General features: G+C 37.7%; 1 protein-coding gene across 4 annotated transcripts in view; it reads right to left on the reverse strand.

Moving 5' to 3' along the window:
• Positions 1-16605, reverse strand: part of rap1gapb (RAP1 GTPase activating protein b) — a 104878-nt gene that overhangs the window by 62629 nt on the left and 25644 nt on the right. For 2 of the 4 annotated variants that reach the window (XM_013909997.1, XM_005729731.2), the window contains exon 1: positions 2324-2342. The exons of the other annotated variants lie outside the window; for them this stretch is intronic. The gene's annotated coding sequence lies outside the window, so the exon portion shown is untranslated. Of the gene's footprint in view, positions 1-2323; positions 2343-16605 lie in introns of those variants that run through there. 4 annotated transcript variants of the gene reach the window in all.

The raw sequence follows: 16605 nt of genomic DNA on the forward strand, positions 1-16605 counted from the left end.
GGTGATAGTAACAATTTCATTTGCACTTGTTACAATACCAGCTTACAAAAACCAAAATGTCAATGAGTTAGTAGTTTAGCTAGTTTATAATTCAACAAATTACTCTAATGTGTCAAGTACAGAAAGGAAGAGATAAGCTTTTCTTGCCGTTGATTGGCTTGCACACACTACTGAGGATTTAAAATCCACTTCGAAGTCAAAGAGTCATATGCCGAACAAATTAATCCCATTCATCATCAAATGAGATTAATTCGTCCTGCAAATAAAAGTGTTTGAGTTGAGAAGTATTATGACAGTAATACAATAATATGACAAATGCATCAGCATGTCTTAAAATCACATTACTGACAGTGATAGTGTCAACCAACAGGACCACTCCCTCCAAAAATAATAACAGTATCTAACTTTACTTTCTGTCTTTCTTTCCTATCTAATATGACATATCAGTATCTATGGCACCCTCCTTCTGATAGCAAATGCACATTTTCCCCCTAAAGAGATGCTCTCCATTTCTGGTTTGTGTCACACTCTTCACAGTTACAGTATCACTCAGTGAGCTTGCAGTGGTTTCAAGACAAGATGTTATCTGTCATGCAAACACACAAGTCTGCTAGCAATCAAAGCAATTGCCAGAAGTTTTTCCAGAGTAACACCATGCACATTTTGTGACCAATTTCACCATCAACAACAAGAAACCTCATGCCACCTGCCAACCAGTTGCAAGTTTATTTTTCTTTATCATTTTGTTCATTATAAATGTATCTGTAACTCTGGTCTTATGTTAACAATTTTACAAAATGGTTTCAACTGAATATTGTTCAGTACTTTAGGAGTAAGAATTTGGTGACATTTCAAATAGCATGCATAAAGGTTGTGCTGTGAAAATGGAAAAGTGCCAGCAAATATGACTTTGGCCTTAACCTTGAGCACAGCTTGGGGGAATCATAAGGCAATCATCGTGTGTAGGCCTGAACAATACTGTAGGACGAGTGGCGCTTCTTGAGAATTGTGGATGGATGACAGGCGCCTCGTCAAGGAATGAGCGCATTCAGCTGGATGAACTAACATCTAAGGTCTGGGATCATTTTCTCACTATTCATCTATTGTAATCTGACTCCTGCCCTTTATGTCTGACAGAAAAGAAACTCAATGTAAACATTGCTGTATGTTTAACTTATTTGATAATATGAAACCCATCAAGTTAAATAAAACACAAATCTGTGGTAGGCTTAATAAAAAATAAATAAATAAATAAAAAAGAATCTGATGAGTGCAGTTCAGGTGACAGTGAGTGCACTTTCATCACACCACTCCATATCTATATTGGACCATTCCTTGAATCTCACTGCTCATCTTATTACAAAAAGCCTGTTGCTGTTTCAGAAATGCTGTTTCTGTGCCCCACAAATGTTTCCTTGCCTGCTATTGGTTGCCCGTGTCTGCTTGTGCACTCAGACTACCTTTCAAACTGACTTCTACAACAAAAATGTCAAATTTGTGTCTCGTGAGTGTTTTCTAGGCTGACTTGGCAGAACTCACAGGCTGCAAGACACAACATTAAAATAATTTCACTGCCTCATGAATTGTAATGCACTATTCATTGTTCATAAACCAAAGCACATCTCAAATATCCATACTCTGACTGCTTCAAAATCATCTGTCACATTAATAAAAGTGTGGAACTATACAAAGTCGAGATAATTACCTCTTCTCACTGTTTTACCCATACTAATGAAGTATTTAGTTATTCCCTGCCACCAATCACTGACTTCCTTATTCAGTATCAAGTAAGCATCACACATATTTAATTACGCACCACTTTGGTTGATGACAGGCAATCAGTGCTTTATTTGCTGGAATAAAAACAGTTTGCACTTTGAATAACCTTATCGATCACATATCTGTATGGATTTAGAAGCTGTTTAAAGCTACCAGTTATATACATTTAGACTGTTGTGTTGACTACAGTCACTTTTAAATACCTTACAAGTAGTGAGGTCTTTAAAAAAGACAGATGAACAGATCACCATGACTGAGGCACAATATGCAAACCTCCCCTTGTAGCACTTTTGTAGCTTCCCCTACTAATGGTTCACGTGTAAATTAAGAGTGCACAGTTCTGCCAGTCAATGACCTTGTTAGCTAATTCAGCAGCTGCTGAGCAGATGCAGTACTAGTCCCAGAGCTGTCACACCTTCCTCTCACTACTCCAGGGCTGGCAATACAATGCAACAGGTACATGTACACTGCTGTGACAGCAGTGTCAACTGGCAAACTGCAAAATCAATTGATGTTCCGACAGATTAGTCCTCTATTATCTTACCCTCCATAAGCTCCAAATGTGAAACTCCTTTTCCTCTGAGACATCCTGCTGAATGGCTGATGAGGCTTCCCTGTGGTGTGCAGGATCAGAGCAGACTACAACACAAGGACTGTCATACCTCTTCCTTTTTCTTTTTCTCTTAGCTTCTCTGTGCGCCTCTGCTTCCTTTCTACACCTCTAACTCTTTCTCTTCTCTCCTCCCTCCTTGACTCAGCCCTCACTGAGTGTGTGTGTTTTTGGTATTTTATGTGTGTGTGTACACAACCCAGCCCTCCCTCTTTCTGTCTCCTCTGTGCTCTCTGACTAAGTAGCTCCTATCTCTGCCAGATTAAGAGAAAGGTGCGTCCAGCTGTCTTGTTCTGTTGTCCTGGAAACAACCACAATGATTTCTTGAATTCAAACACACCGTTTTCATTCCCACTTCTGACAGCAAGAGGGCAAAAAAATCCCTACATTAGCCAGTGTCCCACAAAAGGCATCTTCCTCAAGGTGTTAAACTAAGAATGGAGGAAACAGCTATGGACACATGTGAATGTGCATTATTTTTTAACTCTAAAGAGCTTTAATTATATATATATATTTTTAATAGCTATTATGTTCACCCCCCAAGTTCGAGGGTCGCTGGTGTAATTTGTACTCCTCCATTTTGAACCAAGACGCTAAACCCCAATAAACTGTTCCAAGCAAATCTTTTGATTCGCTATTTAATGGCAGAAAATATTAAACAGTGTCATAGTTCTGGAGTTTAGTTTTGTCACTTTCTCTCTTATTTTCTATTCTTCCGTTATGCCAACTCTTGTTAGGTTTACTTCTAGTGTTTTTCAGGCTTCCCTCCAATTTTCTGCTACACCTGTTCCCAGTGCATTCATCATTATTTTGCCACTTGGTAGATCTTGTGTTTTTTTTTCCTTTTTTAGACTCCCTGTGCTACTTATTCTTTGTTTATAGCCCAGTCATAATTATGTATCACCCTTTGGAAAGTTCTCTGGAATTTGCCTTTTCCCTGCTGCTCATCTGGTGTGTTCAGCTGACTGCCTCAGTGTGTATGACACACCTGAATCTGCGAATTCTGAGATTTACTATGTAAAACTATGCCACAGCGGGGGTAGTCACAGATGATGCATTAATAGTAGCACCTTGATTATATATTTACAGAATTTAACATCTTTTCTAATACTTTGAAGTGAAAAATGTGAAGTGGCATGAATTATATATGTTTTAATAAGGTGCTATTCCAGCTTACATCAATCACTCATTTGTCATGACTCATACTAATTTGACTGAGGTCTGACAAAATTATCCTTTGCCACCATGAAAATGATTACTTGAAAGCAAATAAACTGTTTGAGTTCTTGCAACTGAAAATAATCCCAAAAATCAAAGTAAAAGCTGTGTAAATAAAAAACTAATTTTGCTCAAGAATATCTTAGTTATCAAATTTCCAGGTCCACATCTGAGCTTGCTCCCTCCCGAGTTAGACTTCAAAAGAGGATGAGATCTGATAGATGCAAGTCTCTCATCTTACTTGAACTATTTTTGGCCTGGCAATTCAAGCTCGAAAAAGACATTCACATGTTTTTCTGTGATCACACATCTCCCAAAAGACAAAAAAAGTCAGATATCGTCACTAAAACCAATATAATTCTACTTGATCCTGCTGAATATTTCAAAAAGAGATAGGTGTCAAAGTGATACACACATTAGGATATGTGGAAAATTATATCTCTGCCAATCTGCTGGAACAAGTCTGCTTATAATGACTTAAAAAAAAAAAAGGATGTTCTCTGATATCTCTTCCTCCTTGTCCCCTCTCATTTTCTTTCCTCTTGACTCTCTTTCCTTCCTCATGTCTGGTCTTGATTCCTCTTACATCTTGTCATATAGCCTGTTTATCAGACTTCACACTGACTCTGACTATTATACATTTTATTAAATAATCTATAATCAAAAATTAGCTTCTAGAGAAAAATGTTTTATAGAGGCTGCTCCTCTATTACAGTCAGCTCGCCCTACTTCCTCTGCTGATAATGACATGACACGTCTCTCACAGAACAATTCTCCGGAGTCAGACTTGTGCTAACAAACTTATTACTGGTGTCCAGAAATGTAGTTTCAAAAGCTCCTTTTGCTGTTGCTTTTCCTTCGTGTCTCTCAAAAGATGCCCTTCGTGATGATGTATTACCAAAAAAAAGGGAAAAAAGAAAACTATTCACTCAGACTGATTTGTGTGAGACAGGTGAAAGGGAAAGGGCAGCCAGGTGTAATTAGTCCATGTCTGTCGCTTCATTCAGGAGACATGGCAGGCTGGCTAAACAACGAGCCTGCCTTGACTTTGAGGACTTGACTGGCAATGGAAGGAGGTCCAGAGTAATGAGAAGGTGCCCTCTGTGAGATGAGGTTCAATCCACCCCATCCAGCAGTAGAAAAATATAAATCACCTTGAGAGCAGGAGACAGAGTAAGAACACTAAAGACGCTCGTTATCCACAAGGTGCAGGAACTTAGTAGCTTTGCAGTTTACATTGCAGTTAGCAATGCTGTTCTTGCTGCAGGCAAGTGTTTTAAATCACTACCTCAAATTCAAATTTTATTTGTCACGTACACAGTCATACACAGTACGATATGTAGTGAAATGCTTGGACAACTGCTCGTGACCTAAAGAGAACAAAAAAGGAAAAGGCTTTGAATAAGATAGGAAATAAATATGAAAATTAAAAAGGGTAAATTTAACTAGGAAGGAATAAAATATAAATTAAGGTTAAAAATGAAATAACTGTACAACACAAATTAGAATGAAGGGTAAATTTAACTGGGAAAGAATAAGATCAAATATATAAATTAAAGTTGAAAATAAAATAACTGTACAACAAAATACACAATATAGAACTATATAAGAATGTATGAGGAAATATAAATAAATATATACACAATAACCTGATGCGCGGTAGTTTAAGACTCAAAGTTTACTGCTATGTTAGTGGTGCTCTGAAGCTACGCTTTGCTCCAGTGGTGCTTAAAGGTAATGATGAACTGCAAGTCCTAGAATGCCATTGGCAACTGTTCAGGGTTTGATTTTCTTTGAACTTTATTAAGACTTAAAGTGGCACTGTACATAAATAATACAGAAATCAAGGTTTCACCGGTGTTAAAGTACAGCTGGGTTTAATGGGAGTATTCTTGGCTTTGTGCAGGCTGTAAAATTCCTCTAAATAAGGAAAAGGTTTGACAAGCAGGAGACAGTAAAATGTGAGCATCACCAAATCAGACAAAACCACTTATGTTAAGTTCTGTTGTGAAGAACCAAGCTGAGCATTTTCAGTGGTGCCATGTTATTATTTTGAAAATTGTCGTGGATCTGACCAAGTAACCAATGTTATCATGCAAGAGTCCTGCATGATAGCAGCCTGTCAGTCATAAGGTGAGCTCCACCTAAACAAAGCCCTGCTTTATCATCCTAAATGATTAAAGGATGTTCTCCCTGCTGGCCATGTAAAGACAGCAGCTTCACTTTCCACACCCACTGCTATGTATATCCTTTATATAAAAAACTGTGGTTTTGATGTAAACTGTTTTGTTAAAACAGATATTTTTATGTTATTGAAAAAATATTTATTTTAAATCATCCCAAATAAAAAGATCATGCTTTTTGAAATTCCATAATTTAGTGAGGGCAAGCACATTTTGCTCTGAAGCTCTTTAGACATCCAAACTCTATGGGTGAAAATATTTTAAGAGCAGCAAAAGTTCCTCTTAAATAGACTTAAAGGTTTAAGGGGCTATTGCATTGTTACAGTGCAGTTCCTCACCAGTGGGAACAGCAAAGCAGGACACCAACACATTAAATATTTACCAGCTGTGCACACAGGACACTTTCTGCCTCTGTGACTTGAAATGCCTACATTCATGTTTGCTCTTCCTTCTTGTCAAACTTTCTGCACCAAAATTTGTACTGTTAGGCACTGTTAATCTTTTTTCCCCCTTCTTTTTTATGTCTCTGCAACCGTACAAGGTCGGCATCACAAACACAGCAGGGAATAAAAAATTTTAAAATAATAGCTCTCTTTATTTACATTTTGGAGGCAACAAGATGACAAATTTCTAAATTACAAATAGCACACATTATTCAGCACTCAGTGTGCAACTGAATGATCAACAAAGAACTGAGAATTTTATGCAGGAACTACACAAAGGAAAGTGAAAATAAAGGGAAGGCATAAGATTAATGAAGTTGGATTGGAGCACCACTACCCCTCACTGTTAGCCAGGGGAACTACTTTTCATCCTCTCAAGCTTCTGAGTGTCTCAGGGGCTGTTTGAGAGCTCCGTTTGACACAGACAACTTTGAATTTTAAGCAGATAGACTGCTCCCTTCAAGCAACAGTCTCTCCCGCCTACGATGAGTTTCACAGCAACGAGAAGGAGCGAGAGTAGGACACGCACTAGCTGATGAACAAAGCATTAAGATTTTATCTCCTTATATCTTCATAACAATGTCCAATATTCTGTTTCAGGCTGCGGACAGATTACTGGTCAGTACGGTTGTAAGGTTACTGAGCAGAAACAGGCAGCACAGAGGTATCCACTCTTCCGTAACCAAATGCAACAAATGAGACTTTCTCTCTACTACAAATTAGAAGAGCGAGATTATCGGAGGCGCTGACATTGAATTACTTGCTCATCAAAGACAGACTGATTCCAGAAGGATCTCGGAAGACTATTCTTGTCCTCCATCAGCCTGCCCCGCTAGATCTGAATGTCATGAATTTCACAACTTCTCTCCGGGCGATGATAACAGAGGGATGTGGGGGAGTCTCCGGAAAAAGAAAAAAAAATCTGGGAGATAGTCAGAGAAAAGAAAGATGAGAAAAAAAACGGAGTACATGTCCAAGATTGGCAACAGGGGTGTGGGTATATATGGCATGATTAGGCATGACAAGACACAGTTGTCTCTATTTCTACTCTGTGTCTTTTATGCAGTCCATTTATAGTCATTAGACTTGGATTGGAGAGGAGACAAAGAAGAAATGTGAAGTTACAAATCACCATAGGAGTGGAAGAGTCTGTGAACGTGCCCTTGGAGCACAGACTGAATGCACAGTGTAGCAATTTACAGGGCATTGACACACACAATCCCACTGAACATCCCCAGCACAACACGTAACTCATCCTCCGGGGTGAAAATCCGGAGCAGGAGCCCATTAGAACAAATAAAAGAAAGATGCAGACAGTGGAGGAGCGGGAGAGAAACCAAGATTATTTTTCATGTAACAATGGCTGAACCAAATGGGAGAAGCCTGCCCGTGGGTCACATCCTTGGATTAATGACTTGGCAGATGGAGAAGCAACAGATACCCCGCTAGGGCCTGACTTTGATTTATACACATGAGAGGCTTAGATAAGGACCAAGAAGAGGCAGCGATAGATTTGTAATGATGCAGCCACATCAAAATAATCATTTACTCAGACCTCAGGGTCTGTCCACTGTCAACAACACTGAAATGACATGGACAGGCTGATTGGAGGTTCCGTTCTTGTTGCCATTCAAGTTGTTAGATGTGAAGTAGTAAGAAGGAAAGACCACAGATTATCAGAAATTATCATTGGTCCATTATCTCCAGTTTTAATAAAGTCCCAGCATGCTTCATCTTCAGAGCCTCTATTTATCATGGAGTCTGGCTACACAGCTTCCAAATTCAGATTCCTCACTCTTTTGTTGCTTGGTATTTCTCTTGATCTAATGGCACAGCCACAAATGCTTTCACAAAGAACTCCCTGACCAACTGATCAAAGTTGTGGGCCTATCATTCATATTACATTTTTCAAGACCTTCATAATGCACAGTCTTTCTTTTGGGGGATATCTTCTTTGGCGATCTGCATGGCTCAGGAGCTGCTGCCACAGCCTAAATTCATGCTGAATGTGCTCCCGGATATTCAATTGGAGATAATTTCTCTGAATTTCAGGAGTGGGTCCACACTTTATAAACTCCCTGTTTTGGTTCTCTGTCCTGCACAACAAGCTGTTCACCTCTCATTAGACGCTTACTCCATCTGCAAAATTAACATGCAGATGCGGTCCCAGCTACTGACTAGAAGAAGGCTGTTGTCTGTTCTGATTTTCCCAACTAATCAGACATTTATCTTTTTTTTTTTTTTTTACAAAAGCTACATCTATTTCATGAAGATGCTGAGACAGTCACTGACATCCTGCTTACGAGAAGCAGTCTCATACAAAGCTAGTGAAAGCGAGGATGCTGCTGTCTCCCAGCAACACTGGACTTGTAATACAATGAAGTATATTGTGCATTTGTAGTCTGTAGTTGCTGTCCACGGTACTGAGAGCGGCAGTACCGTGGACAGCAACAATAACAAGCTCCGATAAAGGACCACTTGACACTTACTGCAGTCATACTGTGCGCAGCAAAAATGTTCAAACCCACTTGATGTGATTTTAAAAATGGTTACAAACCTCTATGTATGTGGCTGTAATAGGCAGATCGGATGGATAGTTAAACTGATGGTTAAGACATCAGTTCAGTCAAAATAACGCACATTTAATTTTAGCTCCAATTCCAGCTCCAATTTAGCTCTTGATTGTGTTATAAAAGAAATAAAAAAAAAAACCCTGATAGTTGGATTTCACTTTCTTATAAAGAATTCAATGAAACAACTTAAATGATTGAAATGTACAGCTTTACAGGCAAATGGCAGCTCATTTAATTTATAACAAACAAAGATGCGTTCCAGCTAAAAGCTACTTTAAATGATGGCCCCAAAAGTAAAGACACACACGTCCAAATACAGACACTCTCAAAAGAACTGCGCTGCACATGGATGCTTTGCTTTTAACACACTGTGAGTTTTTATTTTTCTTACAAATTACAACCCCCTGAGTTATGTCGAACTGTAACAGCATCTGAAGGTAAATGTCCTTTTCACTCCAATGTCTCTGTGAGCATTCACACAGCTTCATGAACATTGGCCATGGCCCTCAACTTCAGTTGCAGCATCAAAGGGAAAAGCAGCTCTTTCATTTGCCTTTGTTCCCACTGTGACATTTCACCAAATCTGATGATGCAAGCGATGTCCGATCCCTGACCCTTGTAGGGCTCCCAGACTCCAGCTGGGCATTTGTACAGTTGCTCGAATACGAAAACGTCTGAGCATGACACAGTCACTGGGAGAGGTTGTCAGTCACAGGAATGTTAGTCAGCTCCATCAATTGGACTCTTCTGATTTTGTGCCTGGATATATGCACCACTTATTTCCCAGTGCAAAAAAAGTGCATATGCGTAAAAACTAACAACTCAAAGTGTGAAAATAAATATTACATATCTAGTGAGACAAAATTGGATGTATACAAATATTCAAAATTTACCACAGGAAAATGTGATTTTATTCAGTAAACAGGTGCTTCTAAAAACAGCTCGCCTGGTGGGAGTTGTTAGAAAACACAGATGTCTACAAGGGCCCTGTGCAGTAAAGTCATAAACAAAACAATCCCCTTCATTCTGCATCCAAACTCTGAAGTTTCGCTGGTAGTAATCCACCAGAGGAGAAATGCTTGCAAGGGTACATTAGAGATATAGTTATAGGACTGTTAGATGAGCTGCTTTCAACATGCATACATTTTTTAATTCTGGTATAAAAACCCATCTCTCTACTGTTCATACAAAGACTAAAGCTCACCCACCATGTCTGCACCATAGAGTGATGGATAACAGACAGCACAAGGTCACATCACAGACAGGAGGGGAATAAATGTAAGATTAAATAAATTTTAAATTCACTCTATCGCCCAGTGTCTGAGTCCCTCAGTAAAAGAGCAGAATTTAAAATATCGTGTCATTGGACAAAATCGCAATACACCAATTTAAATAAAGAGCTTCATGTAAATGAAAATAAGTGAATGACGATGAATACATTGCTTTGAGTCATTTCATACAGCATGGATGTAGCATAGATGGATGTAACTGCAGTGCACATTTGTTCTGCATCCCAGAGATTAATGTAAAGAATGCTCATTTCAGGACATGCAATTAGTAGTTAGAACATAATTTTCAACGCATGTTTCCTCTTGGAAATAGCTTTCATTAAGGAAAAGTGAATTTATTTCTACAACAATAACACCCACATAGATTTGCATTACATGCTAAAGAGTTCTATACTCAAAAAAAACTGGACTCTGGACTTGAATGCAGAGGCACCTATGTCACTGGACCTGGATGCTGCAAGAATTATACTGTTGTTGCACATGGAAAACAAATACAAAACACATTACAATATACTGTATGCACACAAACACCTGAAACTTAACTCAATTTTTTCCTGTCTTTTCTTCTGTGTATGTCCATGCATGCAGCTCACATTAGATATAAGTTAAGCATGTGTGGTATAGAACTTCAGTGGAATCTTAATGGATATCTATACTAATAAGTACTGTGAAATGTATTAGGAAAGGAAAGAAATCCACATCGTCTGATTGAAATGAAAATGATCAACCTACAGAGGGCTGAATTCAAAGATACCCTGAAAATCAAAGTGAAAAAATGATGCGTCAGGCTATTCTGTCCATTCTGCAGAAACTCAAAATGTTTTTTCCTGTGCTTTTCTGTATGCCTGACAACACTGGGACATGCTCCTAATGAGACACTTACTTAGGGATCTTCTCCCAGATCTGGATTATGGTGGCTGGATAGTCAAAGGTGCAACCTGGCAGCATTGGATGGACTGAAACATAATGTCCCAGAGGTGAAACATAATGTCCCCAGAGGTTTTCTATTGGTTGGTAGAATTAGAGGTCTTTGCTTCATTTACTGGTCATCCTGAATAATGATGCAGGCAGCATGATGTTCTCCAAGGCTTCCTCAAACCCTTCCATGTCTGTTACATTATAGTATTCTATAGCAAATACCCACTGGGCTCCACAGTGCCAGGCAGTGAGCACAGGGCCGAATAGAGGATGTCAGACCCTCAGGCCACCCTCACATGGTCAGAGACATTCACATCAGTGGCCTGCTGTTGGTCATTTTGTACGGATCAGAACTCAATGTGTTTCTTCACACAAAGGAGAAGATACTGGCCCTGCTGATGGCCAGTCAACATAATTAAATAAGTACAAATGTCAGTGGCCTCCAACCTGCAAAAACATTCCTGTTTTAGGGGTTGTCTCACTGTTGCCCCTCCAGTGCCGTAGCGCAGCTGAAAGTGCTTAACAACTCCCTCTGCTATTTAACTGACCAGATCAATATCTCAGAAGTTTAACTAACTTCATACCTTACTCTGATTAAAAAGTGATCTTTACATTTTTTAGGCACTGTATATATATATTTGAAAACATTTTTGCTGATATCCTCAGTGCCTTACTCATTATCTGTTTTACCTTATCTTAAAAAAATGTGTCAACCCTTAAGGGAATCCAAGCAGCCATTTAGATAACTCAGATGTGCTCCCAGAATAGACTCCACAACATCAGATATAGCTGCTCAGTCATTTATACACACAGTTTATCTTCCAAGCAACAGGCAACATGCAAATTTTAAAATTATGATATTGTTGCAATTGCTTTTAGTTGGTTGCAGTTAAGTGTGTTTTATTTAAAATATACGTTTTATTTTAAATATTACACTCAACATAATCCATGGATTTTGGCTACCTGAACTGATCCAGTGTTATTCAGTAAAAGGTTGATATCATTCCCATAATGCACCTCACTGCTAAAGAAATATTGTCTGGATTCCAATGCTTACAAAAGACTGAGGAACTGCCGTAATTAAAAAACATCGGTCCCATATTATTACAGATAATGATATTTTCCTTTTCTTCTTTGAATTTCATTATTATCGTCTTATAGTCTGGCTGGTGATGACGCAAGGTTACGCAATCTATCTATCAGAAAAAGTTTAAATGATGGCAATCCATGGGACAAAAATTTAGAAGGAGGCAATATTCCTCAGAGAAGCCATAACCTTGCATAGTCAAGCCTGTAATGAGTTTAACTCAGACTCTTAGAGGGTCCCTCTGGGCTGCTGGCAATAATGGTGAATTATCAGTGATTCCTTTCACAACCACAAGGCTTTATTAATGACTGTCTGGGGGAAGTGCAGCATTATTGTCATGGGCACACTCAGCATATTTTGGTTAAAATAAAATAGCTCATAGCTGATTAAGAATTTCTATAGAGAATTTGTGAGAAGTGCTTATGACAAAAGACTGCAGCTAACCATTGTGCCTTTAATTTGTATGTAACAGAACAGAATAAGAAAAGCTTCATCTTTTTATTCATGGTATAATGCAAATATCAATTACCAAAGATTACTTCTCAACAATCAGTTTATGTGTGTATGTTAGGGAAGGTTTGGGTGAGTATTAAGCTATTTGCATGAATGATGGGATCAAACCAATACTAATGGCAAGACAAAAGTGAAATACAGGCATTGCATTGTGCCTGAATATTTGTAATCAGCTTCTGCTGAAACAAAGAGCAACGCAGATTTGTAACAACCTTACACTTCAAATAACACATCCTTCAGCTACTTCACTGCTGGGTGCAGATATTCCCTGGTACACAGCCATATTAACTAGTACACAACTAGATGGGAAATCTAGTACATATAGAGAAAAGAGCTGTCCAGTGATCTCCTATCATTTCAATGCATTGTGAATTAATGTTTTGTACTACTGTTTTTTTGTTTTATATTCGGTCCTGGAATTTATGCAGACAAATAGTTACACATTAACATTTGAATACTGGAAAAGTCAAATGAATAAGTGCCAATAAAAGCCAGAATGTTATTCAGAATTGCACTTTGACAATGTTATTGGATTTTCTGCACATATACCACATCTTGTAATGCAGCCCAGACAAAGAATGTGGCTGCAAATGTGTGAGAAAGCTTTACAAATGAATACTGACAACAGAGATTTATTCAATAACCTGATAGCCCTCCTTGCCGAAATGCCTCGTGGTGGTTTACAAAAAGATAAGTGAAACAAATGTGGCTGCCAAAGCTTTACCAGAAAGTGACAGAAACACTTGATATTACCTGACTACTGATAGAAAATTGTCCTAGTGGAATTAAATAATCTATACTAAGATGACGCAGTGCTAATCAGCTTGATTATTTAAGATTACTCAATTTTTAAACTAGAAGCATACATTTTCCTTAAAAAAATACATCTGAAGGATGTTCCAGTTTTGTCTACCTTGGCTCTGCTCAAGTCCTTGATTAATATTAATTAATATGAAGTTGTCTTAAATATGAATTTGAAACAGCGACCAAGACAACAAACTCATCAGGGAAGTGTTTGGTGAGGTCACACATCAAAATACTGTAGCTTAAAAGTTGTTTTCCCATATACTTGAATTAACCAAAGATGCTGCCCCCTACTGCTCACTCAGAAGAATACAGCAACATAATAAAACTGTGTTGCTCTAATAGTAGTCAGGGTCATACGTCATCTCTTTCTCCTTTACATTCTGGGGATGACAATAGATGAATGGTTACTCCTTAAATAAAAGCAGCTTCTTAGCTCAGAAAATTGTGCAATATGTACATCTGCACGGTCTGGTGTAACTGATACTAAGGCAGTTAAAGTCACCCTGGACTGAGACTGAATCCCAGAATATGCAACATATTCTTGACAGGCTCATCTATCACACCTGTGCCAGGTACAACATTTCTTGACCCAAGTTCCAGAATACTTGACTTTACCTTAACAGAGGTCATAGCCAACTGGGAGAAGTGAGCATTGCTGAGCAAAAATATAGAAGATAACAAAAGATAGAGGCAACATTTCTGGACATACAGTAGTGCCCTCCGTGCACAAACTGTCAAGACCACACTGGGCATTAAGCAAGATAAAAACACATCAATAGTCAAGTCATTTATCAAAATCTTTTAATACACCACTGAATTAATGCAAAGATATATAAAACTCCTTAAAGGTTAAGGAAAAGAGACAGACAACAAAATTCTGCCAAAAACAGGAAATGAAATGATCAAATGTATGATTATCACGTTCACAGATATTATATAAAGAACGAAGAATAGAAAAAGGCCATTTAGTGTTGACCTCATTATCTGAAAAACAGTCCATGTTTAATATGACAAAAAATATAACCAGACCAAAACAACATCACATAAGTGACGGCTGACGGTGGATTTTCTAAGATTTTATTGTCTGTTTCTTTAATTTGGCTTAAAGTACCTCCTACCTTGGTAAAAATGATACAAAATAATAATAATAATAATAATTATAATAATAATGATAATAATGATGATGATAAATGTAATTTTTCATGTAAAACACTGTTGCCATTCCATGTAGGAAATCTGTTGGCCAAATCATGAATTATTTAAGATGGTAATCTATACAGGTTGCTCTGTTGTTTGCTAGAGTGGTTTCCACTACATCAGCTTTCAGTGAATCAAGGATAAAGTCACTCAACTGTAGTACTGAAAATAATATGGAGCTTATAAAGTTTGTAAAACTGTCTATAGTTTAAAAAAACAAAAACCAAACATGTGATAAAGAGGACTGACAAAGAGAGCCTGGTTGATGCCAATATTGCATGAATTATGCAGTATAGATATAAACTGAGCATAGAATTACTCATTTTATATCATGGGAAACATACAGCCCACTTGGATCTTAAGTCCCTTTTCTACATGCTTGCAAATATTATTATAAGAAAAATAAGTGCAATTTCAATATTAGATCTCAGTTTTTCATGATAAAGAAATGCTGCTGTAGTAAATAAGATTAATCCCTCACCATGATTTTTCAGGTTTAAACAATAAATTAATGTGAAAATTACAGAAAAAGAAGCTAGTTGCTCATCTATAATTATAAAACACAAAGTTTTTGTTAATTTTCAGAAGGATTCACTTAAAAACAAACAAAAAAACCCCCCAAAACATAAATGTTTATAGTAAATAGTGAAATCAGGAACTTTTCCGTCATTTAATTGTTTATCTATTACTTAATTACTTTGGTGTACTGTGAATGGCTTTGGGGGAGGTCTTTATCAGTAGCAAAAGTTTTAAATGTATGAAAATGCAGTAAGATGTTAAAATTGATGCCACTTTCATATTTTCCAAAGCCGTCCCATCTGCCGGATTGGAGTCCGTGCTAGGCCGATTCTGGCCCACAGGCCTTATGTTTGACACCCCTGGTTAAGGCCAACCACAGAGTCTGCTGGGCTCCTGGCAGATCAACTCATCTCAGAGCCAGACCGCATTATCTAACAACTGAGTTGATATTGTTCCACGCAAATATCTGGAAAATCTCATATAGTGTGTTCTATTTAAAGCAAAAATGAGTTGCATTCCTATTCATAAATGTGATTTAACAACGGTAAAGGGAACACATTTAACCTGTTTTGTTTATATTACTTGCAAATGGGATGAAGTAGACCTCTACTGAGAATTTTAACAAAAAAGGTTTGAATATGTTGAATTATTAGCCCCAAAAGTCCACCAGACCCAGCAAGACTCCCTGTGTAACCAAAAAACAAAGACCATAGCAGGGTTAAGTTTAATCATTTGAAATGATGACAAGCAGTAGAAGAAATTAGAGTTTGTCATTAAGGCTTCAGCCTCATTAATCCCTACAAATACATCACACAAAAAATATCCTCCTTGAGCCTGCATGTGGATGCTGGGGAGGTGGAGGGGTTGAAAGAAGCAAGCACTGTTTTACAATTATAGTATATTGTAAAACAGTGGTCAGAAAAGCAGTTAGGTTACTGTAGATTGAAAAAATAAATCCATATACAGAACATCAATAAGTAAAAATGTATTGAAATAGAATACAGTTAAATCCTTTGGTACAAGTTGAATGTAACATGTTAAACACACAGTAAAATACCTCAAATTTAATAAAACAAACAAAGATAGATTAAAAATGGTTTACCTAATGTAGCAGAAAATATCTCTTGGTAGTAGAATTGCTCAGTATACAGAGTGTAACGTGTTGAGAATGGTCCAGGTTTGTCATGAAACTACTGGGATGAGAATACAGCTGATACCAGTGGTGTCTGTCAGTTCATCTTGTCAGATCTTTCATGATGACGTATGTCTGCTCTGTTATGCTGAGGATGTATTGTTTCAGTTCTGCTCACCTATCGATTTCCATGTATACACATGGCAAAGGATACTATATACTGGGACATTCCATCTGCAGCAATAGCTAGTTTGGTGCTATATAAATCAAACTGAATTAAATTAAACTGAACTGAAATAACAGTCTCAATTCTAATTGGGTTCCCATAGAAACAAAA

The sequence above is a fragment of the Pundamilia nyererei genome, unplaced genomic scaffold (genome assembly GCF_000239375.1).
Source record: "Pundamilia nyererei isolate P.nyererei 1_Seehausen unplaced genomic scaffold, PunNye1.0 scaffold00034, whole genome shotgun sequence".
NCBI classification, from domain to species: domain Eukaryota; kingdom Metazoa; phylum Chordata; class Actinopteri; order Cichliformes; family Cichlidae; genus Pundamilia; species Pundamilia nyererei.